At 49.2% G+C, this 25,267-nt stretch overlaps 1 long non-coding RNA gene across 1 annotated transcript; it reads right to left on the reverse strand.

Annotated features, from left to right (window-relative positions):
- Positions 1-22,994: 22,994 nt before the first annotated feature.
- On the reverse strand, positions 22,995-24,808 carry LOC109777850 (uncharacterized). The gene is made up of 2 exons (XR_012202750.1): positions 24,470-24,808; positions 22,995-24,377 (listed from the first exon to the last, which is right to left on the reverse strand). It is a non-coding gene; the product is annotated as an uncharacterized lncRNA (long non-coding RNA).
- Between the last annotated feature and the right edge of the window lie 459 nt (positions 24,809-25,267).

Below are 25,267 nucleotides of genomic sequence, written 5' to 3' on the forward strand. Positions count from 1 at the left end.
CGTTCGTCAGTATCATGCATGAATGAGTTCTGAAGAGCGAATTTTATTCCTTTTTCTTATCGGTTTGACTTCACAATGCAAAATCAATACAGCTGAAGGAAATTAGTCCGACAGTGGATGATGGTGGTCCTTCGGAGCAACTCAAATAGAGGGTCTCTACATATTCTACTCCGCCATCCTACCAACAATATTCGCAAGACAACACAAGGCTGGACAGTCAACGTAGCTGTGTAGATGATGAGCACATCTCCCCTACTCCACCATCACGGGTCCTTGCTCTAACTTGGCACTATTATATGTGGTTGCATGTTGTGTATGATGTCTAGCTTGTATTGCTTCTAACTTTGTTGAATTGCATCTACTTACTTTACATATAATGCCTGTGAATATGACACCTGTTCCTGTTTCTAGAACATACGTGTAGATGATGAGCACATCTCCCCTACTCCACCATCACAGGTGCTTGCTCTAACTTGGAACTGTTATATGTGGTTGCGTGTTTCGTATGATGTCTAGTTGTTATTGCTTCTCATTTTGTTGAATTGCATCTGCGTAGCTTACAACTTATACCTGCATCGATCACTTACCATAAGACACATTTAACTTGGGAGTGTGATGTAGGTTGCATCTTGCATTGTCTTCTAGCTTGTACTGCTTCTAATTTCTTGAAATGGCACTTACGACGAGACACTTTTTACTTGATAGAGTGATATTGGTTGCATGTTCATATGGTGCCTAGCTTCCATTTCTTCTAATTTTGTTGAAATGCCTTCTGCTTACTGTTTTTCATACATATTCAATCGTCCTATCGTACGTCTGAATATGCAATGTTGTCTTTTTTGTATATATTCCATCCTCCTATCCTGCACTTGCCTTACATCAAAGTAGTGTTCGTCTATATCATGCATCAACCATTTATGCAGAGCTAATTTTATGCATCTTCTTTTGGTTTTGACTTCATAAGGCAATATCAGAAAATAGGAAGGAAAAGAGTAAGTTAGGGGATGTTGGTGGTCCTCCGGACCGACGCAAACAGAGACCCTCTAGATTTGCCACTGCTACTGCTAATGAAGTTGGAGTCCCAAGTCTACATGATGAGTTCATCTCCCGTACTCCACCATCGCAGGTGCCTGCTCTAAGTTGACAATGTGATAATTGGTTTCATGTTGCATATGTTGTCTGGCCTGTATTTCTTCTATTTTGATTAAATTGCACCTGTTGAGTTTATACGTTATACATGTGCATATGGCATGCCTTTCTGTGTCTAGAATACACTGCATCTATCAATCATACCATGTTCTTACATCAAAGTACTGCTGTTGTGTATCCCGCATCAGTCACTCATGATTGGACGCTTTTAACATGGCAGTTTGATAGTGGTTGCATCTTGCATTGATTTCCTAAGTGGTACTTCTTCTAATTTTTCGAAATGCCACTTATGACAAGACACTTTTAACTAGGCAGAGTGACATTGGTTGCATCTTTCATATGGTGTCTAGCTTGCATTACTTCTATTTTCTTGAAAATCCTTCTGCTTAGTTTACACATCGTAGCTGTGAATATGTCACGTCGTCCTGTTTTTCTTACATATTCCATCCTCATACGGTTGTCTTACATCAAAGTATTTCTTGTCTGTATCATGCATCAATGAGTTCTGAAGAGCGATTTTATTCTTTTGTGTTGTGGGTACGGCTTCACATGGCAAAGTAAAAAAAGAGCAAGGAAAAGAATATAGTAGGGAATGGTGTTACTCGTCGGGTGAAATGGAAAAGGATCTGCCCTCGAGATTCTGCCGGTACTTATAGTGCAGTAGAAGGTCCAAGTCCACTGGCTAAATCTACAAACACAGTATCACCTGCTCCACCAGCTGCAGCATCCGCTTCAACTGTACCAGCATCTCAACGAGTTACTCGTTCGTTTGCTCCGGAACTGGCCAATTCCCAAGCTGCCTTCACACCTAACACTACTTCCGAAGCACTGCTGACACAACAGGACTTGGCAAGATCAGATGAACCTTGTCGGCGTTCTAGGAACGGGGGTCCCCAGACTTGCCTGCTTGCGGCCCACGGCGTGGCTTTGCTAGCGGGCTTGTACGGCCCAACTTCCTCAACAAGGCATTCAAGACCCTTGCGAGGGGCCAAGCCTCGCGAGGCGGACGACGCAAGACCTCCTCCGGAGTGGCCTCTCCAGGCAGGTTCGCGAGGAGCGGAGATATCAAGGCGGGGCAAACCTCGCGAGGCTCTCATGACGTGAGCCATGACGATCGACACCAGGCGGGCGCCAGAGCGCGCAGCGTCCTCGTTTCCTCTTTGGTGCTAAGGAGGCAGGCGCAGGCGCGGAGTACCTAGGCATCAGGCAGAGGTTTCCGTATCGGTGCAACAAGACCAAGACCAACAGGACGGCAAGAAGGAGGTCACCATGGAGCCCAAGACGACGTCACCGCCAGAGCCTTTTGCAGGCGAAGACCACTTTTGTCAGGATCTTGTACTAGCTGTCCCCTTTCAAATTGCCCGTCGTTGTTGGCTCCCTTCCCGCTCATTATTTGGGGAGAGGACTAGGGCCTATATAAGTAGAACTAGCCACCACAGTAGGGGGCATCGGATTTGGTCTCAAACTCATTCAGAGCCATCTCACCCACACAAGTTCGATAGGCACAAGAACACCTCAACCTCAGGAGGTTGTTCTTCCCCTTGTACTGTTCATCATCAGCCCAAGAGGCAATCCACCACCACACTGGAGTAGGGTATTACACCACAACGGTGGCCCGAACCCGTATAAATCTCGTGTCTTTTTGTGTTGTGAGTTCGTCGAGTTCGTCTGCGAGATTTTAGCGAGCTAGGGCGTGGATCGGTAGGGGAAAGAACTTCGTGCGCACCCCAGAGTTCGAACCTTAAGGGTTTTGCCGGAACCCCACATCCGACATTTGGCGCGCCAGGTAGGGGTGCGCCGTAGCTTCCCTTCCGTTGATCCGTCGCTCTGTCGCTCCGTCCTCTCCATGGCGGACGCTTGCCGTGCTCGAGCTGAGCGCCGGGCTGCCCTCACCACCCGCGTTGCTCAGACGGCTGCCGTCGGTGGCCCACCTCGTCGTCCTCCGTCTCCTGCCGCCAACACCGCCACCGGCCCGGCGGGGAACGAGCAGCAAGCATCCTCGCTGCACCCATCGGTGCGGCTGGACGGCCGCACCGCCACTCCATCACTGACCCCGGCCGGTTGTTCGTCCCACGCACGACGCACTCCCATGGACGCGCAGGCCACGCTCCTCATGGCGAACAAGCTCCTGCGCTACCGCCCGGTCAACGACCTCTACGAGGACTGGCTCGACCGCGTCACCGAGCTCGTCCGTGCCGCAGGGGGCTCCCCGGCGCCTTCTCACTCTCTGCCTCGCCCTCCGCCCACCACGGGCGACGTGGCTCATGGAGCGCCTCCACCACCTCTGCCCCAAGACTGCGCCTTGGCGCCATGGCGCGCGGCCCCGCGGCGCGATCCACCACACCCGGCGCCCGTGCACGAAACGAGAAGCTGCCAAGAGATTCCTCGACCGCGAGAAGCTGCACCTGCCCTCCCCGCGCCACCTCGCCAAGACCGCGCGCTACCTACGGTGGCGGCGCGCGGACCTCATCAAGACCATGCTCCACCTCTGAGGCGGGCCCCGGCGACCACGGCCGGCTGCCGCGCCTTCACTCCCGAGCTGCGTAGCGTCGCCTGGTCGGGCAAGTTCAAGCCAGATCTGCCTCCTCGCTACAACAGTACCGCCGACCCCGCGAAGTTCCTGCAGCTCTACCAGCTGAGCATCGAAGCAGCCAACGGCGACGAGAAAGTCATGGCGAACTGGTTTCCCATGGCTCTCAAGGATGGTGCCCGCTCCTGGCTCCTGAACCTGCAGCACGGCTCGATCTCCTCCTAGGATGAGATGCGCGACCGCTTCGTCGCCAACTTCCAGGGCACCCGCAACTGCCCGCCGGCCGCGGGCGACCTGCGCCGCATCAAGCAATAACCGGGAGAGACCCTCCAGAAGTACATCCAGCGCTTCAACAACACCCGTCTCAAGATCCCCAAGGTCACGGACGAGGCCATCATCTCCGCGTTCTCCGACGGCGTCGGTGACGTCAAGATGAAGGAAGAACTCGCTATCCACGAGATGTTGTGCACATCTCAGGAGCTGTTCAACCTGGCAACCAAGTGCGCAAGAGCTGAGGAGGGCCACCTCTCCCTCCTCGAGCTGCCAGCTGCGGGTGCAGAGGAGAAGAAGGCCAAGGCCAAGGACGTGAAGCGCAAGGAAGCAGTTGTGCTCGCAGCGGAGCCCGACACCAAGCGAGGCAGAGATCAGCCCGAGTCGTCCAAGAACAGCCGGCGGTTCTGCGCCTTCCACAACCTGAACACCCACAACACCAGTGACTGTCAAGAGCTCAGAGCCATTCGCGAAGGACGCTACGGTCGACGCCCCGAAAGCAGCGACCAGGGCTACGACCGAGGAGGAGGACGTGGTGGCGGACGCTGGGACGACCGTGGCCCGCGCCAGGAGTGGCGCGACCGTCCTCGTGAGGACCGCTGGCAGGACCATCCTCGCGAGGGCGCCTGGAGAGACCAGCCTCGCGAGGACCATCCTCAGGGCAACGCTGGTCTTCCCCCGCTGCCGGCACCGCCAAGAAGGAACGACGACCACCATCAAGACGAGGGGGCTGGGGGCTTCCAGGAGTCGTGTGCTATCGCTTGCATCTTGGGCGGAGCCCAGGCCCCAGCCTCTCAGCGCATCTTCAAGCAGTTTGCTCATGAAGCGAATGCAGTCCTCCCCATGCTTGAAGCCACACGCCCGCTCAGATGGTCCCAGTGCCCCATCACGTTCAGCTCGGCTGATCAGCTCAAGTGCGTGGCTACCGCAGGCGCCCTCCCGATGCTGTGCTCCCCAGTCATCAGCAATGTGCAAGTTACCAAGACCCTCATCGATGGCGGCGCAGGGCTCAACGTCTTGTCCGTCGATACGTTCGACAACCTCCAAGTCCCATATGACCAGCTTCAGCCTACCAAGCCTTTCTCAGGAGTGACCGACGGTTCCACCACGCCGATAGGGCAAGTCCGCCTCCCTGTCACCTTAGGAGAACGCAAGAATTACCGCACCGAGCTCATCGACTTCGATGTCGCGCACATACGCCTGCCATACAACGCCATCCTCGGGTATCCAGCCCTGGCCAAGTTCATGGCCGTCACCCACCACGGCTTCAACGTCCTCAAGATGTCGGGAAGCGGCGGAGTCATCACGGTCCCATGTGGAGAAATAGATGCGGTGTGCTCCCTCGAGCGCGCCTTCCAAGCTGCAGCAATCGACGACCCCGACAGCAAAAGTGAGGGCCCTCCGGAGGCCATCCCCAAGATGAAGCAGCTGCGTCGCGCCGGACCTCAGGAGGGTGGCGTCGCGGCTGGAACCTCATCATGATCAGCGCCCGCTCCAGGGTACCTCCCTCCATCGCATAGGAAGGCGCGCCCGGCGCCCTCCTCGGGCAGGGCTCGGGGGCTCTCTTCTGGAGGGCCTCAGACCTTGCCAACATCACGAGGGAGGCGCTTGGGCACTACTTGGAGGCGTGCTTCGCAGCACGTTTTCCTCAGGAGGGCACACGACAAGGATCACCCACCGCTCAGGAGTTCATCACCAAGACCACTCAGGAATTGCAAGACGCAAGGGCCATGCGCGGCGACCGCCGCTCACGAGGCGCAGCTCCCCATCCAGGCGAGGATGCCGGGCTGCGCGTCTGCATCGACGTACCAGGGCTCAACAGGGCTGCATCTCAGGAGCTCTTCTGGCCTTCGCGCGTGGGACGCTGCGAGGGTCCACCGCACAGCTATGTTCGCATGCCCTTTGGCCTGCCGAGCGTGTCGTCAGCCTACCAGCACAACATGCGGCGTATCCTGGCGGCTCAGGAGGCCAGGCACCACGCCATCTTGGCGGAGATGGAGATGGTCCTGCAGGAACCTCCCAAGCCCCAGAGCCTCCCGAGGCTCAGGGCCCCGGTGGCTCGTGAGGAGCTACCCCTTCGTTGCTCACCTTCAGCTGCCTCAACTCTCCTTCATCAACAGAACCAGGTGACTTTTTCCAAGTTCGTTTAAGCTGGGAGCGCCCCTCGGGCTGCATTATTACCAGGCCGCGTGGGTCCGTCCCCGTGGCATGTACCCCTTTTGCTTATGTCTTCAGTTTACCCTTCTGGGGCGCCCCTCGGGCTGCATCACCCCCAAGCCGCTCGGGCCTGACCCAGTGGCATGTATCTTTCTGCCTTTTACCCAAGCTGATTTGCCTTTGATGCTTAATCTGCCCAATTACCACCAGCTCGATCGTCGCCTCCCACGGGGCCCTCTGACATAGGCACGACACTGGCGCATGGGTCCGTCCCTGCCACATCGACAAACCTGAGCGGTCGAGCTCTGGCTCACGGCACGCCCCGCGCACGTCACCTCACCAGGCCCTCAGTGCCTTCACTTCCTGTAGCGACCAGAACTCAACAGTCTGATCTCTGTGCATAAGTGTCATCCCTGGATCGCTAATGCTGACACACACAGTACTTGAAGGATTTATAACATAGTAGCAATCACACACTTATTACATCGAATGTCTCAAAAGAGAACTTATTACAATAAATATGGCTTAAGGCCATCTAAAACGATAACAGCGGAAGGCTTGGAAGATAAAGTGAGTCCATCAACTCCAACGGCATCACTGAGTGAAAGACCACGACCTAAGGCTCCTTACTCGTCGTCTGAAAAGTCTGCAACATGATACATTGCAGCTCGAAAACGGGTCAGCACATGGAATATGCTGGCAAGGTAACACAAGAGAGTAATGAACAGAATAATGCTATCACTACATGTATATATGGCTGGTGGAGGCTGTATGGTTAATATGTTTTGCGAAAAGCCAATTTTTCCCTACTGCAAAGGAATATATTTTATTTAACTACAAAGTTTGTTGAAAACATTGAGAAGGTAAACCCCCTCTCAATCCCAATTAAAAGTAATCATTAACAACCCATCAAAATTAGTTATGTAGTGATGAGATCAACATGATAATCCAAGAACCAGATACTCAAGATGTCCATAACCGGGGACACGGCTAACCATGATTGGTTTGTACACTCTCCAGAGGTTTGCGCACTTTTCCCCACAAGACTCAATCTCCTCCGTTGGATTTTTCGCACTACATGGTGTTTGAGAAACGGATGACCGAGACACAGTCTTTCAGAAGCGTTAGCACCTTACGATGGGTAGACAGTACCACCTACATCCCCTACATCTGCTAGTCTACCACTGTAAGAGTTCACACGACTTAATCAACAATGCTAGAGCCCATAATAGCTTGTGGCTGCACACGGAAGTTTCTAGTATGAATAATCTCATGATCCCTTTGAGCCTGGGTGGCAGTCCATAGGAGAATCACACGGTACCCCGGGATTTCCAAAAAAATACAGGCAATCACTGGATTCCCCAGGTGCCTCAATCCACCCAAATGTGTATTTAAGTTGCCACCTTAAGTTTAACCATTAATTAACAATCTCACATCTGTCATGAATACACTCAAACCCAATCCATGTCTACAAGCATAGCATAGCAATATAAGCATAACGTAGAAGTAACTCCCAGGGTTTGATAATAAACAGGTGAATAGGTACTACCTCAGCTACTTCCCAACCCACAATTTAATTCAGATCCTAACCATGCAATTGTTTGAGGATTGATCTAATGCAATAAAACTGGGTAGTAAAGAGGTATGATCAAAGTGTTACTTGCCTTGCTGATGATCCGCAAAACCTAGAGACTCATAGTAGCATGCTTCGCACTCCGGGTACTCTATTGCAACAAACAAGCATACAATAAGCAATCAAGCAAGGGCACGGGTAAAACTCAAATAAGATATCTAACCAGAAAGTTCAAATTAAAAACTCCGGTTTGCAAAAAGAATCAAATCAAACGAAGCAACAAAACTCAAACGGCGAAGGAAACAAGCTTCGTTTACTAATTTTGACTAAAGTCAAATTTTACAGTAGCAAAAAGTTGTTTAAGTTGGCTAAACAGAAAGAGGGTTTCGGGACGAAACTCTAGGCGCTTGAATCGCCTGATTCCGATAAACGAGCGAAAAGTTACACTAGAACGAAAATCGGATCAGAAATCGCGATAGAAAATAATCGCGGAAAAATCCGAGAAAAAGAAAAACTGACGAACAGGCTAAAGAACGAACGTTCGCTGTCTGCGACTAAACGGTGAAAACCGTTCATTAAAACGAACGTACGGACGAACGTTCGCTAAATAACTAAACCAATAAAAATAAACCGAACCGATCTAAACAAAAACGAAACTAGGGTTTACGAAATAAAACCGATCGGTTTTTAAAAAAACCGGCGGCTACCTCGAACTCCGGCGGGCGGCGGCGCGGCAGCTCCAGCGGCGGTGGTTGGCGGCAACGGGCGGCGGCGCGGCGTGCGGCGGCGGCGCGGGCGGCGCGGGGCGGCAGCGGCGCGACGGCGTCGGCGCGGCGGCGGGGTTAGGGTTAGGGTTTGGGCGGCGACGGGGCTGGTTGGGCTGCGGGGTGCGGGCGGCGGCTTATAAAGGGGCCAGCCCGAGGTCTCCTGGCCGGGTATGGCCCGAAGTCGGTTTGACTTTTTTTTAAATAATTCCGATGTGCAGAAAAAGAAAGAAAAGAAATACTAAACGGACTCCAAAAATCCCGAAATAAATTTTCCCCATCCTCTAAAAATAGGGCGGACAAGGTGAACATTTATTTGGGCCTAAAATGCAGTTTTGGAAAACGCATATTTTTCCTAATTCAAATAAAAATAGCGACAAAACTCCGAATAAAAATCTTATTTGATTTTAATGTTAAATCTCTGATATTTCTTTATTTTGAGGAAGTCATTTTATCCTCTCTCTCTTTTATTTTTAATAAAAGAAATATTTTAAAGAAAAATAACTAAAATCAAACGATCCTTTTTTCAAAATTCGAGAAAGACTCGAATATGAAAATAATGAAATCCCCAACTCTCTCCGTGGGTCCTTGAGTTTCGTAGAATTTCTAGGATCAACCAAAATGCAATAAAATATGATATGCAATGATGATCTAATGTATAACATTCCAAATTGAAAATTTGGGATGTTACAAACCTACCCCCCTTAAGATGAATCTCGCCCTCGAGATTCGGGTTGGCTAGAAAATAGGTGAGAGTGATCCTTCCGTAGGTCTTCCTCTCGTTCCCAGGTGGCTTCATCTTCGGTATGGTGACTCCACTGAACTTTGCAGAACTTGATTACTTTGTTGCGTGTAACTCGGCTGGCAAACTCGAGTATCTTGACTGGTTTCTCCTCATATGTCAAGTCACTATCCAACCGTATCGCTTCCAGCGGCACTGTATCTCTCGGAGGAATATCAGCCATCTCTGCGTGGCACTTCTTCAACTGAGAAACGTGGAACACATCGTGAACTCCGGACAATCCTTCGGGTAATTCCAACTTGTAAGCAACTTCTCCCATACGTTCCAAAACTTTGTATGGTCCCACAAAACGTGGTGCTAACTTTCCCTTAACTCCAAAGCGCTTCACTCCTCGAAGTGGGGATACACGAAGATACACTCTGTCTCCGACTTCGTAAACTGTCTCCTTGCGTTTAGGATTTGCATAACTCTTCTGCCTGGACTGGGCTACCTTGAGTCCATCGCGAATCAGCTTAACCTTCTCTTCAGACTCTTTAATCAAATCTGGTCCAAACAACTGTCGGTCTCCAACTTCGTCCCACAACAACAGTGTTCTTCACCTCCTTCCGTACAGTGCTTTGAAAGGGGCCATCTTCAAACTGGCTTGATAGCTGCTGTTGTAAGAGAACTCTGCATACGGCAAATTATCGTCCCAACTAGACCCATAGTCTAGCGCACAAGCTCTCAACATGTCCTCCAAAATCTGATTGACTCTTTCAGTCTGTCCATCCGTCTGCGGGTGAAAAGCTGTACTGAACTCTTGGTTCCCAAAGTTTCATGCAACTGATTCCAAAACTTTGAGGTAAACTGGGTTCCTCTATCTGATACAATGGTCCTCGGAACTCCATGCAGAAATACGATCCTGGTCATGTATATCTTTGCCAACTTAGCACTGGTGTAAGTGGTCTTCACTGGGATGAAATGGGCTACCTTCGTCAAACGATCGACTACAACCCATATCAAGTCATAGCCTGAACGAGTCCTGGGTAATCCTGTGATAAAGTCCATGCCTAGTTTATCCCACTTCCATTCGGGTATCGGCAATGGTTGTAGCAATCCGACTGGCTTCTGATGCTCTGCCTTCACTCTCTGACATACATCACAAACTGCTACATACTCTGCAATATCCTTCTTCATTCTGGTCCACCAGAAACTATCCTTCAAATCCAGATACATCTTGGTATTTCCTGGGTGAATCGAATATGGCGAATCATGGGCCTCTTGCAAAATCAACTTCCTGATCTCCTGATCATTTGGCACATATACGCGGTCCTCAAACCATAAGGTATCGTGCTCATCCTCACGAAATCCTTTAGCCTTTCCTTTACTCATCCTTTCCTTTATCTCGGCAATCTCCTTGTCCGTCTTCTGAGCTTCTCTGATCTTATCCATCAAAGTAGACTAAATCTCCAAAGCTGCTACATAACCTCTCGGAACTATCTCCAAACATAGCTCGCGAAGGTCTTCTGCTAACACCTTGGGTAACTCTCTGGTCATGAGTGTGTTGACATGACTTTTTCGGCTCAACGCATCGGCTACTACATTAGCCTTTCCGGATGATAATGCAATCTCATATCATAATCCTTAATGAGGTCTAACCATCTCCTCTGCCTGAGATTCAACTCCTTCTGCATGAAGATATACTTCAAACTCTTGTGATCCGTGTATACCTCACAATGGTTTCCGATGAGAAAATGTCTCCATGTCTTCAACACATGCACTACGGCTGCTAGCTCCAAATCATGCGTAGCATAATTTAACTCATGGGGTTTAAGCTGTCGTGAGGCATATGAAACAACTCTTCCCTCCTGCATAAGTACGACTCCAAGTCCTCGACGAGAAGCGTCGCAATACACTTCATAATCTTTGTGTTGATCTGGCAGAATCAACACTGGTGATGTAACCAAGCATCTCTTCAACTCCTGAAAATTGGCCTCACATTCCTCAGTCCAATTGAATTTGGTGTCCTTCTTCAACAACTCCGTCATGAGCTTTGCAATCTTTGAGAAATTCTCAATGAACCTCCGGTAATATCCTTCGAGTCCAAGAAAACTCCGAATCTCTCCAACTGATGTGGGTGACTCCCAATTTGTCACAGTGACAACTTTGGTGGGGTCTACTGCTATTCCTTCCCCGGATATAACATGTCCAAGAAATCCAACTTCCTTCAGCCAAAACTCGCACTTGCTAAACTTGGCGTATAACTGATGTTCTCTGAGCTTTCCAAGTACCAAACGCAAATGCTCTTTATGTTCCTCTTCGTTCTTCGAGTAGACCAGAATGCCATCAATGAACACTACAACGAACTTATCCAAAAACTCCATAAACACTTTGTTCATCATGTTCATCAAATAGGCAGGTGCATTAGTCAGACCAAATGACATAACGGTATACTCATACAGCCCGTACCTCGTTGTAAAAGCTGTCTTAGGTATGTCCTGCTCTCGAATCTTTAGCTGGTGATATCCTGATCGCAAATCGATCTTGGAAAACACCTTTGCTCCTTGCAGCTGGTCAAACAAATCATTGATCATCGGCAGTGGGTACTTGTTCCTGATCGTCACTTCATTCAATCCTCGATAATCAACAACCATCCTCAACGATCCATCCTTTTTCTCCACTAGTATTACTGGGGATCCCCAAGGTGACGAACTTAGGCGGATATAACCTTTATCCAGTAACTCCTTAATCTGCTTCTTAATTTCCTCTGAATCCTTTGCGGGCATTCTGTACGGTCTCTTAGATATTGGCCCTGTGCCTGGCAAAAGCTCAATCAAAAACTCAATGTCCCTATCTGGTGGCATGCCTGGCAACTCTTCTGGAAATACATCCGGAAAATCCTTCACCACTGGTACTTCCTCCTGTACAACTCCTGATAAGGAATTTACTTGAGTCCTATTCGGCACATGCCGGGATACATACTTGATCCTTCTTCCTTCTGGGGTGGTAAGCAAAATCGACTTACTAGCGCAGTCAATGTTCCCTCCATACTTCGATAACCAATCCATGCCTAATATCACATCCAGTCCTTGTGACTCCAATACTATTAGGTCTGAGGGGAACAGGTAGTTACCAATCCTTAATGGTAACCGATCACACCATAGGCTAGCCACATACTCTGCTCCTGGCGAGGTTACTAACATGGGTGACCTAAGGGCTTGGGTTGGCATTTTAAACTTATCCACGAATCCCCTGGTTCTGATTCTGGACTAGTATCACCTTCAATGCATTCTGCTGCTGGATCAACTGAGTGAGCTCCGGTGGGAAAGCAAATCCATTGTCGCGTCTCGGAGGCATCTTGCTGAGTTTAGAAAAGATGACAAAAAAATAGAATGAGGTCTAGAGGGAAAACCTACCCATATGCACATGAGACAAACACAAACATATCACTCAATCAAATCAAACAAGGGCATACAATCGGTCTAGAACTATCGTTGCAAAAGTGTTTGGACTATACTATATACATGGTGGAATACTACTATTGATTTGGTGGTCTACTAGAAAAATTGACCGGTCGAAGACTCCATGATATCTGCTCCAGCTTCATCAACATAGTCATCATCGCTATCGTCAAGGTCCGAGTCGGTGTCGTCGATGATGATGTAGTCCTCCGGGCAAGTGGAACTGTCATCTTCTCCTCCTGGCGCAGGGTCTCCCATGAAAACTCCTAGCTTCTTTGTCAGGTCGCCATTCTTCTCCACTAGTACGATGATTTCCTCCATATAATCTTCGCGTGTAGCCTTGAGTTCTTCCTCCAGCTCGTGATCCTTGTCATTGCCTTCTTCAAATCTATCATGCCTGCGCACATCTGGTTCTCCTGACGTCGAATGTGCTGGTTTAACTCCTGGATGAAAGAGGCAATCGATCTATCCTTCCTGGTGCTGATCATCTCCCATTGCTCATCTCGGTGCCCACAAATCTGGTAGATAGTGTCCTTGAGATCATTGTGGTAAACTTCTCCAATGCGTCCCATGGTGATGTGAGCTGCCATACTCTTTCCTAGACTCCAGGTTGGGGCATCGAAGGAAAACTCTATGGGCTCAGTGACTGGAGTGAATGTCCTTCCTGGAACTTGAACTTGAATCATCCAGCGCTCCTCTTTTGGTAAAGTGGCATTGTAAGTCCCGGTGAAGCTTGGTATTCCAATATTCATGTACCTAGTAACTTCCTTCAAGTGGCGTCCAAATGGGGTGTCTTCATCCGGTTGCGTGAACTTGATCCTTGCATCCGCCATCCTAAAGAGTAGAAAATGGAGAGGAGTCAGAAATGAGAAGAGAGAAGTGATCTAGGGCTTTAGCTTAGTGGTCGTGTCCTACAGTCAGCGTGTGCTCTGATACCATCTTTGTAGCGACCAGACCTCAAGCAGTCTGATCTCTGTGCATAAGTGTCATCCCTGGATCGGTAATGCTGACACACACGGTACTTGAAGGATTTATAACAGAGTAGCAATCACACACTTATTACATCGAATGTCTCAAAAGAGAACTTATTACAATAAATAGGGCTTAAGGCCATCTAAAACGATAACAGCGGAAGGCTTGGAAGATAAAGTGAGTCCATCAACTCCAACGGCATCACTGAGTGAAAGACCACGACCTAAGGCTCCTTACTCGTCGTCTGAAAAGTCTGCAACATGATACATTGCAGCCCGAAAACGGGTCAGCACATGGAATATGCTAGCAAGGTAACACAAGAGAGTAATGAACAGAATAATGCTATCACTACATGTATATATGGCTGGTGGAGGCTGTATGGTTAATATGTTTTGCGAAAAGCCAATTTTTCCCTACTGCAAAGGAATATATTTTATTTAACTACAAAGTTTGTTGAAAACATTGAGAAGGTAAACCCCCTCTCAATCCTAATTAAAAATAATCATTAACAACCCATCAAAATTAGTTATGTAGTGATGAGATCAACATGATAATCCAAAAACCAGATACTCAAGATGTCCATAACCGGGGACACGGCTAACCATGATTAGTTTGTACACCCTGCAGAGGTTTGCACACTTTTCCCCACAAGACTCCATCTCCTCCGTTGGATTTTTCGCACTACATGGTGTTTGACAAACGGATGACCGAGACACAGTCTTTCAGAAGCGTTAGCACCTTACGATGGGTAGACAGTACCATCTACATCCCCTAAATCTGCTAGTCTACCACTGTAAGAGTTCACACGACTTAATCAACAATGCTAGAGCCCATAATAGCTTGTGGCTGCACACGGAAGTTTCTAGTATGAATAATCTCATGATCCCTTTGAGCCTGGGTGGCAGTCCATAGGAGAATCACACGGTACCCCGGGATTTCCAAAAAAATACAGGCAATCACTGGATTCCCCAGGTGCCTCAATCCACCCAGATGTGTATTTAAGTTGTCACCTTAAGTTTAACCATTAATTAACAATCTCACATCTGTCATGAATACACTAAAACCCAATCCACGTCTACGAGCATAGCATAGCAATATAAGCATAATGTAGAAGTAACTCCCAGGGTTTGATAATAAAGAGGTGAATAGGTACTACCTCAGCTACTTCCCAACCCACAATTTAATTCAGATCCTAACCATGCAATTGTTTGAGGATTGATCTAATGCAATAAAACTGGGTAGTAAAGAGGTATGATCAAAGTGTTACTTGCCATGCTGATGATCCGCGAAACCTAGAGACTCGTAGTAGCACGCTTCGCACTCCGGGTACTCTATCGCAACAAACAAGCATACAATAAGCAATCAAGCAAGGGCACGGGTAAAACTCAAATAAGAGATCTAACCAGAAAGTTCAACTTAAGAACTCCGGTTTGCAAAAAGAATCAAATCAAACGAAGCAACAAAACTCAAACGGCGAAGGAAACAAGCTTTGTTTACTAATTTTGACTAAAGTCAAATTTTACAGTAGCAAAAACTTGTTTAAGTTGGCTAAACAGAAAGAGGGTTTCAAGACGAAACTCTATGCGCTTGAATCGCCTGATTCCGATAAATGAGCGAAAAGTTATACTAGAACGAAAATCGGATCGGAAATCGCGATCGAAAATAATCGCGGAAACATCTGAGAAAAAGAAAAACTGACGAAGAGGCTAACGAACAAACGTTCGCTGTCTGCGACTAAACGGTGAAAACCGTTCATTAAAACGAACGTACGGACGAACGTTCGCTAAATAACTAAACCAATAAAAATAAACCGACCCGATCTAAACAAAAACGAAACTAGGGTTTACGAAATAAAACCGATCGGTTTAAAAAAAACGGCGGCTACCTCGAACTCTGGCGGGCGGCGGCGCGGCGGCTCCGGCGGCAGTGGTCGGCCACGACGGGCGACGGGGCGGCGGCGCGGCGTGCGGCGGCGGCTCGGGCGGCGCGGGGCGGCAGCGGCGCGGCGTGCGGCGGCGGCTCGGGCGGCGCGGGGCGGCAGCGGCGCGGCGTGCGGCGGCGGCTCGGGCGGCGCGGGGCGGCAGCGGCGCGGCGGCGGCGGGGTTAGGGTTAGGGTTTGGGCGGCGGCGGGGCTGGTTGGGCTGCGGGCTGCGGGCGGCGGCTTATAAAGTGGCCGGCCCGAGGTCTCCTGGCCGGGTACGGCCCGAAGTCGGTTTGACTTTTTTTTTAAATAATTCCGACGTGCAGAAAAAGAAAGAAAAGAAATACTAAACGAACTTCAAAAATCCCGAAATAAATTTTTCCCGTCCTCTAAAAATAGGGCGGACAAGGTGAACATTTATTTGGGCCTAAAATGTAATTTTGAAAAGCGCATATTTTTCTAATTCAAATAAAAATAGCGACAAAACTCCGAATAAAAATCTTATTTGATTTTAATATTAAATCTCTGATATTTATTTATTTTGAGGAAGTCATTTTATCCTCTCTCTTTTATTTTTAATAAAAAGAAATATTTCAGAGAAAAATAATTAGAATCAAACGATCCTCTTTTCAAAATTCGAGAAAGACTCGAATATGAAAATAATGAAATCCCCAACTCTCCGTGGGTCCTTGAGTTGCGTAGAATTTCTAGGATCAACCAAAATGCAATAAAATATGATATGTAATGATGATCTATTGTACAACATTCCAAATTGAAAATTTGGGATGTTACACTTCCTCGCGGAGCAACCAGCGGCAGGCTGGCAACCCTAACGGCAAAACCGAGTTTATCCTTGTGATGGATCGCAGGGATCTCATGAGGAGGATAGCGGGCGGCACTACGAGCTTCCTTTTTCCTCGTGCAATCCGCTTGCACGTTAAAAGGGGGGCTCCTGAGCATCGCGACTCGAGAGCTCTTACTGGCTCTCCAGCCCTCACCCCCTAACCTTGACCACGGCATCGCGACCTGGCATACCAGTGGCAGGTGATCTCGCTCGAGGGCCAGGACCTGAGGACGTAGAGCACTAAGGAGAGCACGAGAAGAAGGAGACTTGTATGGGCCTCACCTAGCTACGCCGCGGGTGGTTGCGCACAGGCCTGGCGCATCACGAAGAATCGACCCTGGACTACTGAGATAAGTCTCGTGCTCAGACCGGCTAATCGATAGACCTAAGGGTCGCGCTTGCCGCATCCCTGTTACGGCCACGCCGCCTCCCTTTCTTGCCTTACCATGGCTGCTTGAGCTCTAAGGGGGACCTCCTGAGCATCGCGCCTTGGGGGCTCTTTCTGGACCTCAGGCCGCCCACCTCCTGGCTACCACGGCACGCGACCTGGCATACCAGCGATGGTTGCGGCCTGCCTGGGGACTGGGACCTGTCAGCGTAGAGCAACAAGCTATCAAGAGGTTGGACAGGGGAGACCGAGCCTGAACAGAATATGCGTTCGCAGATTTTCATAACAGGGAATATATACACAAAAGGCATTACAGATCCTTACATGCCCCCACGGGGCATTCCTTGATTCCTCGCAGGGAACAAAAGACGAGAACCTAAGAGGAATCCTATCTACACCCTCCCGTGGCGGACGCCATCATCAACAGTGGGCCACGGGAGGCCGGCGCCAACCTCATCCACATCAGCGACGGCGACGGCTGGACGCCGCGGCCCTGCTACGAGCACGACGAGAGCTTGCGGGCATGTAGCTGTCGTCGCTCGTCTCCAGAGCCTCGTAGAGCTCAGGAGAGTCGCTAGACTCCCAGGGGCTGCTGCTGCTGGAGTAGCCACGAGCGGAGCGTGCGTCATCCTGTCGCTCCCCTCCAGGGCAACACTCCAGGCGGCGGCCCTCCACGTTGAAGAACTTGAAGAAGAGCCTGGAGGCGCCGTCGAACTCAAAATGGATCGCGAGAGCGCCTTCCGCACGGAAGACTCGTGCAACCTCGCCCCAGCCGCGGGTCATGAAGATCTTGTCGGTGGGGACCGCTTTGATCTCTGCTCCGGTCGCCGGAGCGTCGCAGTCGGCATGCTGCAGCCAGAGCTCGAGAGGCCCCCTCGGCGGCATCACGCCGGGGAAGAACCGCGGGAAGCAGATCTAGAAACTTGGGGGCATTGGCGCTCATAGCACAAGCTCGCTCGAGGAATCCGCGGCGTGGATTCTAGGAGCAACGGTACGCGTCGCCACCGCGCGGCGACCACGGGCGTGGCGCGGGTGACGCCGCTCATCGCTCCGCCCTCCTGAGCCCTCGGCTCGGGCATACAAGGGTAGCGGGTACCCTGGAGGAGGCCGCTCGCACCAAGGCCTCGTCACCACCTGCATTGCCGCCTCGTCGCGATGATGGACCGACCACTTCTTCGGCGGGAGCGGCCCCGGATCGTCGTGGGGGGCCTTTCCTTTCTCGTCCGCGGAAAACCTTCGGATGGGCGCCATTGCTGCGAGCAGAGGAGCAGGGGGCAGAAGCAAGCGAGCAAGGAAGAAATGGGCGACGGGGGCTCCGGCCCCCTCTCCATTTATAGCGAGCGAAGGCCAACCGGCGCCTCCCACGATCACAGGTAATGATGGTTTTCCTTGCATGTCGCAGGGACTTGTCAAGTCGAGCAGTTGCCGAGGCAGCGTGGGGAAGCGGAGACGCCCACGTCCAATCAACCGCCACGCGTCGACCAAGACCGCATGCTTTTGGGGCCCGCGACGCTCCGTACTTGACCTTTGGCTTCGCCTCGAAGCCAAGCCCGAGCGCACCTTGGGCCCGGGGGCTACTGTCGGCGTTCTGGGAACGGGGGTCCCCAGACTTACCTGCCTGCGGCCCACGGCATGGCTTTGCTAGCGGGCTTGTAAGACCCAACTTCATCAACAAGGCATTCAAGACCCTCGCGAGGGGCCAAGCCTCGCGAGGCGGACGACGCAAGATCTCCTCCAGAGTGGCCTCTCCAGGAAGGTTCGCGAGGAGCGGAGATATCAAGGCGGGGCAAACCTCGCGAGGCTCTCGTGACGTGAGCCATGATGATCGACACCAGGCGGGCGCTAGGCGGGCGCCAGCGCACGCAGCGTCCTTGTTTCCTCTTTGGTGCTAAGGAGGCAGGCGTAGGCGCGGAGTACCGAGGCATCAAGCAGAGGTTTCCGTATCGGTGCAACAAGACCAAGACCAGCAGGACGACAAGATGGAGGTCACCATGGAGCCCAAGACGGCGTCACCACCAGAGCCTTTTACAGGCGAGGACCACTTTTGTCAGGATAGCTTGTACTAGCTGTCCCCTTTCAAATTGCCCGCTGTTGTTGGCTCTCTTCCCGCTCAATATTTGGGGAGAGCACCAGGGCCTATATAAGTAGAACTAGCCACCACAGTAGGGGGCATCGGATCTGGTCTCAAACTCATTCAGAGCCATCTCACCCACACAAGTTCGACAGGCACAAGAACACCTCAACCTCAGGAGGTTGTTCTTCCCCTTGTACTGTTCATCATCAGCCCAAGAGGCAATCCACCACCACCACACTGGAGTAGGGTATTACACCACAACGGTGGCCCGAACCAGTGTAAATCTCGTGTCTTTCTGTGTTGTGAGTTCGTCGAGTTCGTCCGCGAGATCTTAGCGAGCTAGGGCGTGGATCGGTAGGGGGAAAGAACTTCGTGCGCACCCCAGAGTTCGAACCTTAAGGATTTTGCCGGAACCCCACATCCGACAAACCTCATGAGCATCAACACCAAGACGGTACCTGACCGAGTCAAGTTGTAGTTGCATGCTCCTTTATATGTACTCTCACAGTTTGATGTGCACTAACACTTTCCATATTCGTTGTTGAACTAGCACCACGACGCAAGCGGAAACATACATCAGGGATAATGCTTGACAGATTAACAATCTAAAGGAGGAAGAATGGAGATCCATTTTGAGGCAGGTTTTAAAAGGCCACGTGATGCTACGGAGTCAGCCAAGTTAGTATCAGAGGCAACCATTGTCGTTAGGTGTCATGCACGTATCCTCCCAACGTGGATCCAATACAGGAATGAGAAAGACAATACCCAGTTTAATACCTTCCTTGACCATTTATCTGCAAGTAATTTTATTCATCGCAATTTGTAATATTGTCTTGCTCTATGCCATACTTTCTAGCTTCCTCCTAATAAGACTCACATTCTTTTTTCAACAGATGAGGTTCAAGTTGGATCCGAAAGATGATGCAACTAAACAAGCATGCACTCATGTTTTTCAGTATGCTTTGCGACAGTATCGGTACCACCTTAGAAAATCTCACTTTGAAGGCAAGGCTAATAATGAAATCACCCAAACATCTCCAGTGGAATATATTACAGATGAAGACTGGACAGGCCTTGTTAAACACTAGTCTGATCCAAAGTATCAGGTAGGGTATATTTATTTGATCAGACCACATATTGAACTTGTATTTATGTATGTGCCTTACAAGTGTATCTTCTTCTAGGCTAACTGTTTGAAGAACAAGACCAACCGTTCTAAAGTGAAATTCCAACAAACAACAGGATCTCGTAGCTATATTGCACACTGCGAGGCTCTTGTAAATAGCTGCTAGTTCCTTCTTTTTCTGTGCCATATTATCGTATCTATATTGACTTGTTCCAAATACAGAGGAAAACCCGTGCGAACCAAAAAGAACCTGAACCGAATGCAGTGCAAATCCTCAAGGATTGCCACACCAGCAAGATGAAGGGCATGAGCACACCAGTTCAGGCCGTTGTTGTAAGTCCTTACTCCTCCTGCCTTTGAACTGATTGGTACAGTGATGTGTTCATTTAACTGCTTGGTTTGCAGCCAATGTCAGTTACTCTGTTCACTTTTATACACAGTTGTCTTAACGTATCATTTCACCTTACATGGTTTAAAAGAGATGCAGGATATTCTTTTGGTCTTGATCTGTAATGTAGTTGTGATGTTGACGTGCGCACACAATGATAGAATAGCCTGTTTGTTTTACATCTGTTTGCCCATGATATGAATGATGTCATACTATCTTCATCCTACTTTAAACCATGTCTGTTTATCCTTAGATGTCAACGAATGTGAGGAAATAGACAATACAGTAGGCATGCTACCTGGACATATGTTCCGAAAATGATTTTATTATGTAGTTGGCACTACAATACATGTTAATGTATTACAGTAGTTCACCAAAATAAGTTATGTATAAACGTGAAACCTACTTTGTTTGTTTTTGTCGCATTAGTAACTTATCTGGCACACTAATCTACAAGTTCAAACTTTCAGCAAGCTATGGAACAAATGATTGAACAGCCACAACCACCTGAAGGTGACGAGGCTACCAAGGCACAATGTCACCTCTTGCTGCAGTGTGTCAGTATCTCTCCACTAACAGTGCAAAAAGCACCTTCCTGCGTAATTCTGGGTTGGTTGTCAAGGTAACCTCGCCCAAATCGCCTACTGGACAAAATGTTCCGGCTAGACAGAGTGATATATCTGTGCTCCAAACACAAGTCCAATCCCTAATAGGCGTTGTGTTGGAAACAAGAATAGTGGTTGACAAATGTCGTGAAGATATGAATGGTTTTGAAACCAGACTATCAAACATTTGCTTCGTTGTTCAAGAGCAATGGCTGAAAAAAGGGGAAGATCGTGCTGCTCCATCAGATTCTACAGCCTGAAACATTAGCACTCAGGTCAAATGATTTGTGCTTCTATAAATCTGATGGTGCTTTTATCTGCAAGGACTGTAAACTTTATGCCAACATGCCTTTTGTTATATGGTTGGAATTTATTTTGTTGTGATACATCATTTATGATGCTGCCAAAGGTTGCAGTAATTACGACGTGTATAGTGTAGGTTTATCTTAGTAATGTATTCGGTCGAAAGCTTTGTAGGAGCCGAACATGCTAACATACGTCGGGCCCATTTCAATTGGGCTAAAAACGATTTTGGGCCGAAATTTTCATGTACCCACTAAAAATATCTGGGCCTAAATCAGCATAAGCTTTCATATTTTTCTGGTAGGCCTGTGCCCATAGTGGCCCTTTAACAGGCCTAAACATAATTTGGGCCCTCAGTAATAATAGGCCATTTACAGGTGTAAATATCTCAAGCCCATAAAAACATGGGCCTTTAATAGGCCGAAAGTAAGATTGGACCCTAATTGGGCCAAATAACCCACTGGTCTTAGCAGGCCGAAATGGTGGCCCATTTACAATGCGGATCGTCCACAGGCCAAAATTCAGACGGGCCGTAAATGCGCCGACCTACTACACGGGCCTTTAACAGGCCGGAAGTTTGGTCGGGCTTGATTAGTGTCATTTTTATATGGACCATTAGTACGCCCGATGGGGCGTTGGGCCACATATGGCCCATGGATTTCGTCCGACGTTAACAGGCCGAAAGTCACAACAGGCTGAAAGTGGCTCAAATCTATAGTGGGCCTCTAACAGGCCGAATGTCAGACATGGCTGAATATGACCCGTATCCTTCACGTTAGTTTATGGGCCGAACGTTTCAATGGCTTATAAATGGGCCCAAATGAAGCAGGACCTTTAACAGGCCGGAAACACACCGAGCCCTAATTCGGCCCAAATACTTAGCGGACTATTAACGGGCCAGAAGTGACAATGGGCCGCGATAATAACAAGTTTAGGACGGGCCGTTGACGAGCCGATTTGACACTAGCCGTACGGGACTTAACTGAGAATGTTGGGCCTTTAGCTGGGCCGGCCTATTATGGTCTGCAAAATCTTGTGGGCCTTTAGCTGGGCCGGCCCATTATGGTCCGCTAAATCTTGTGGTCCTTTAGTTGGGCCGGCCCATTTAATCTTTATGGGCCACTTTTGGGCCGTCCCACGTGTCAACGTATCATAGGCGCATCTCGCCCATTGGATGAGTGACACCTGTGCCAACGCGTAGCTGACATGTGGTTCCGTCAGCCAATGAGAATTTTACATGTGAAAAATCGGCATTGGTCGTTGCTGTTAGCAGGTTATCGGATCCAAAACCGGACCGATAGCTTAACGACATCCCGTTACGGTGGATGCCACGTGTCGGTCACCCTTAACGAAAGCACTTATATGACGCATGATTTATCGTCATGGAAGTGGACACTTCTGTGATGATAATTTTGGTAATGTCATGGAACACTTCTACGACAGCACAGGATGACTATCTTGACTCTGTCATAAAATCGTCATGGATGTACATGCATGACAGAAAACGTGACCTACTGTGACAAACACGTATCATCATGAAAGTGTATTTTTTTGTAATGATTAGTGTTAAATTATGTCAAGATTTAACTGATGTCACGTAAAATTGTCAATGAAGATAAAAGGTGCTGAATGAATGGATGTAGATAGCTTCTGCAAGCATAAACTTCCTTGCCAGGAAATTAAACCCCCAATACTTAGACCATCCACCAAAACCATCAAGATCAATGCTAAGAGAATTCAAGAGAATATAAACACAATGATACAAACAATTTAAAGGAAATTTGTGTATATTCACAAACTAAATGTTAGTACCAGCAATTGCTTTTGTCTGTTCAGCGACAACTGGGACAACAGACAAAACAATGGGCATATTGGTAGGTGCAGACCACAAATGAAGCAACTCTCTCTCCAGGCGCATAACGTGTCGAACAACAGAGACCGCAATAACTATGGATGAACGTGCAGATCTCCTATAGGCCATCATACAGCCATAGTTATAGTCATGGACGACGAATCCATATAGCCCTTGTAAAAAACATATGGCGTGTAAATCAGCTTGTTCATAAGCATTCATGAACCCACAACAGGCTGAGCCCCAAAAAAACTCTCGCCGAGGCACTCGACGAGAACCATCCCCGGGAAAGCTCAGGCTCTACCCCAGTAAGGACAGAGCTAGCCATCTTCTGTGACCTCCCACAGGTACAAAAGGGATGGCAAAGCGCATTCGGCCACCACAACCTCCAAAATAGGAATAACAACCGAAACAAATGCACACATCCTGTTGACATGTAAGAACGAAATATATAATAAAGTAGATGACACCCGGCCATGTCCGGAACATACACTGAAACAATTAAGAGGCTATAGAACATGAAAGTACAAACAGAAAGTAGAGCAGCAAGACAGGCAGAGTCACATAGCAGCAAACCTTGACAAGGCCGGACGAGCAGAATGGAGACGCAGTAATGAGCTAAACGGAGATTGTGCACGAGATCAGTAAAAGATGGAACAACGTGCAAAATAGCAAGGGAAACGAATGGTCAGCATAAGACAACGGCGTGCAACTATATATGATCTATAAAAAACAAACCAACTGTAATTCGAAAGACAAGATCACATGCCATCGTCAAACAATCAGTCCATAAAGATCATTAGTACATAAAAGATCAGAACACAGGAGAAAGAACGAGTATTGAGTGTTTCTTTGCGTGCGACCCTACACACGTGCGAAAGGGCTGAGAAAGCACACGTGCTGCAATGGCATTCCAAAATAGGTGCAACGATGGAAACAAAAGCGTTCATCCATTCAAACGCAAACAGCAAACAAGCAACAAAATAAAAGCAAAACGAAAAGATACATCGCCTTTTAACATCACTATTTTACAAAAGTATCAGCGTCATCATATCCTCATACAAGTAGCGGAAACTAACACAACGAACCACGCACAACTAATGCGAGATGAAAACACATGGCACCAGACAAATATTTCATCAAACAGCCCTCGCGCATTTCATCAAACACCTAACAGGCACGCACCCATAGAGAAGTAGAGGAGGCGCGCACTAACCTGGACAGCAAGGACTGAATGACCCACACTCCTACGAAGGAGCCAACGTGAAAACCAGGCAAACTTTGCATGAAGGGAGCAAATGGAAACATACGGGATCAGTAAATTGCAGCAACAACGGCAGTAAAGAACCGGAGGAGCAGAATAGAAAGAACCTCAACCAACAGCACCCATGGAGGAACGGATGGCCATGGTGCAGGCGCTCGAATGGGACGAAGCGAGGCGACGAACAGAGCGAGCAGTAGGGCGGAAAGGAGGACGATAGCGAGTGGGCGAAGCGAGCGAGCAGCCTGGGCATGCCAGACGCACGCGACGCGGTAGCAGCCCCACGAAGTGACACACGCACGTCACAGAGCCCCCGGCCGCACGTCAGGCTCGGCACCATGGCACCAAGCAAGCCACACCCCAGAAGAAGGAGGTGAGTAACAGACCGGTGGGCCCTTCCCAGTGTGGTGCCCACAGTCAGCAGCACAGCCGCAACAAGCGGGTGGACGAGCAAATCCAACCGAGCCACTAGAAACTACCCAGCCGAACAGACGGTGCATAGATGGGCGATCGGTCAAAGCGAACACAGAAAAAGAGATGAGCCCCAATGACGCGTGGGTTCAAGGGAAGCGGGATCCAAGTGGCAGTGCCCGCAAACGGTAACAGACGACCCGGAGAAAAAGAAGCCGCCAGGTACGCCTCACGACGCGACGCGGCATGGCGATGGTGTCCCTCCTCGCTCCATGCGCGAGACGCGGTCAGCAGAATCACGACCTCACACGAGCCAATCCAGACACGGGAGGCCGCGCGCACACAAATAAACAACAGCCACGACACCGACACACGGGAACAAGGAGAAGACAGGCCCACGTACAGCGAGTGAGCGGGAACCGCAGATGATTAAACACGAGCGACCGAGAATTGGACATAGCGCGCAGCACCCACGACGCACGCTCGGCTGTGACGCT

This window comes from Aegilops tauschii, chromosome 2, assembly GCF_002575655.3.
Source record: "Aegilops tauschii subsp. strangulata cultivar AL8/78 chromosome 2, Aet v6.0, whole genome shotgun sequence".
Lineage (NCBI taxonomy): Eukaryota > Viridiplantae > Streptophyta > Magnoliopsida > Poales > Poaceae > Aegilops > Aegilops tauschii.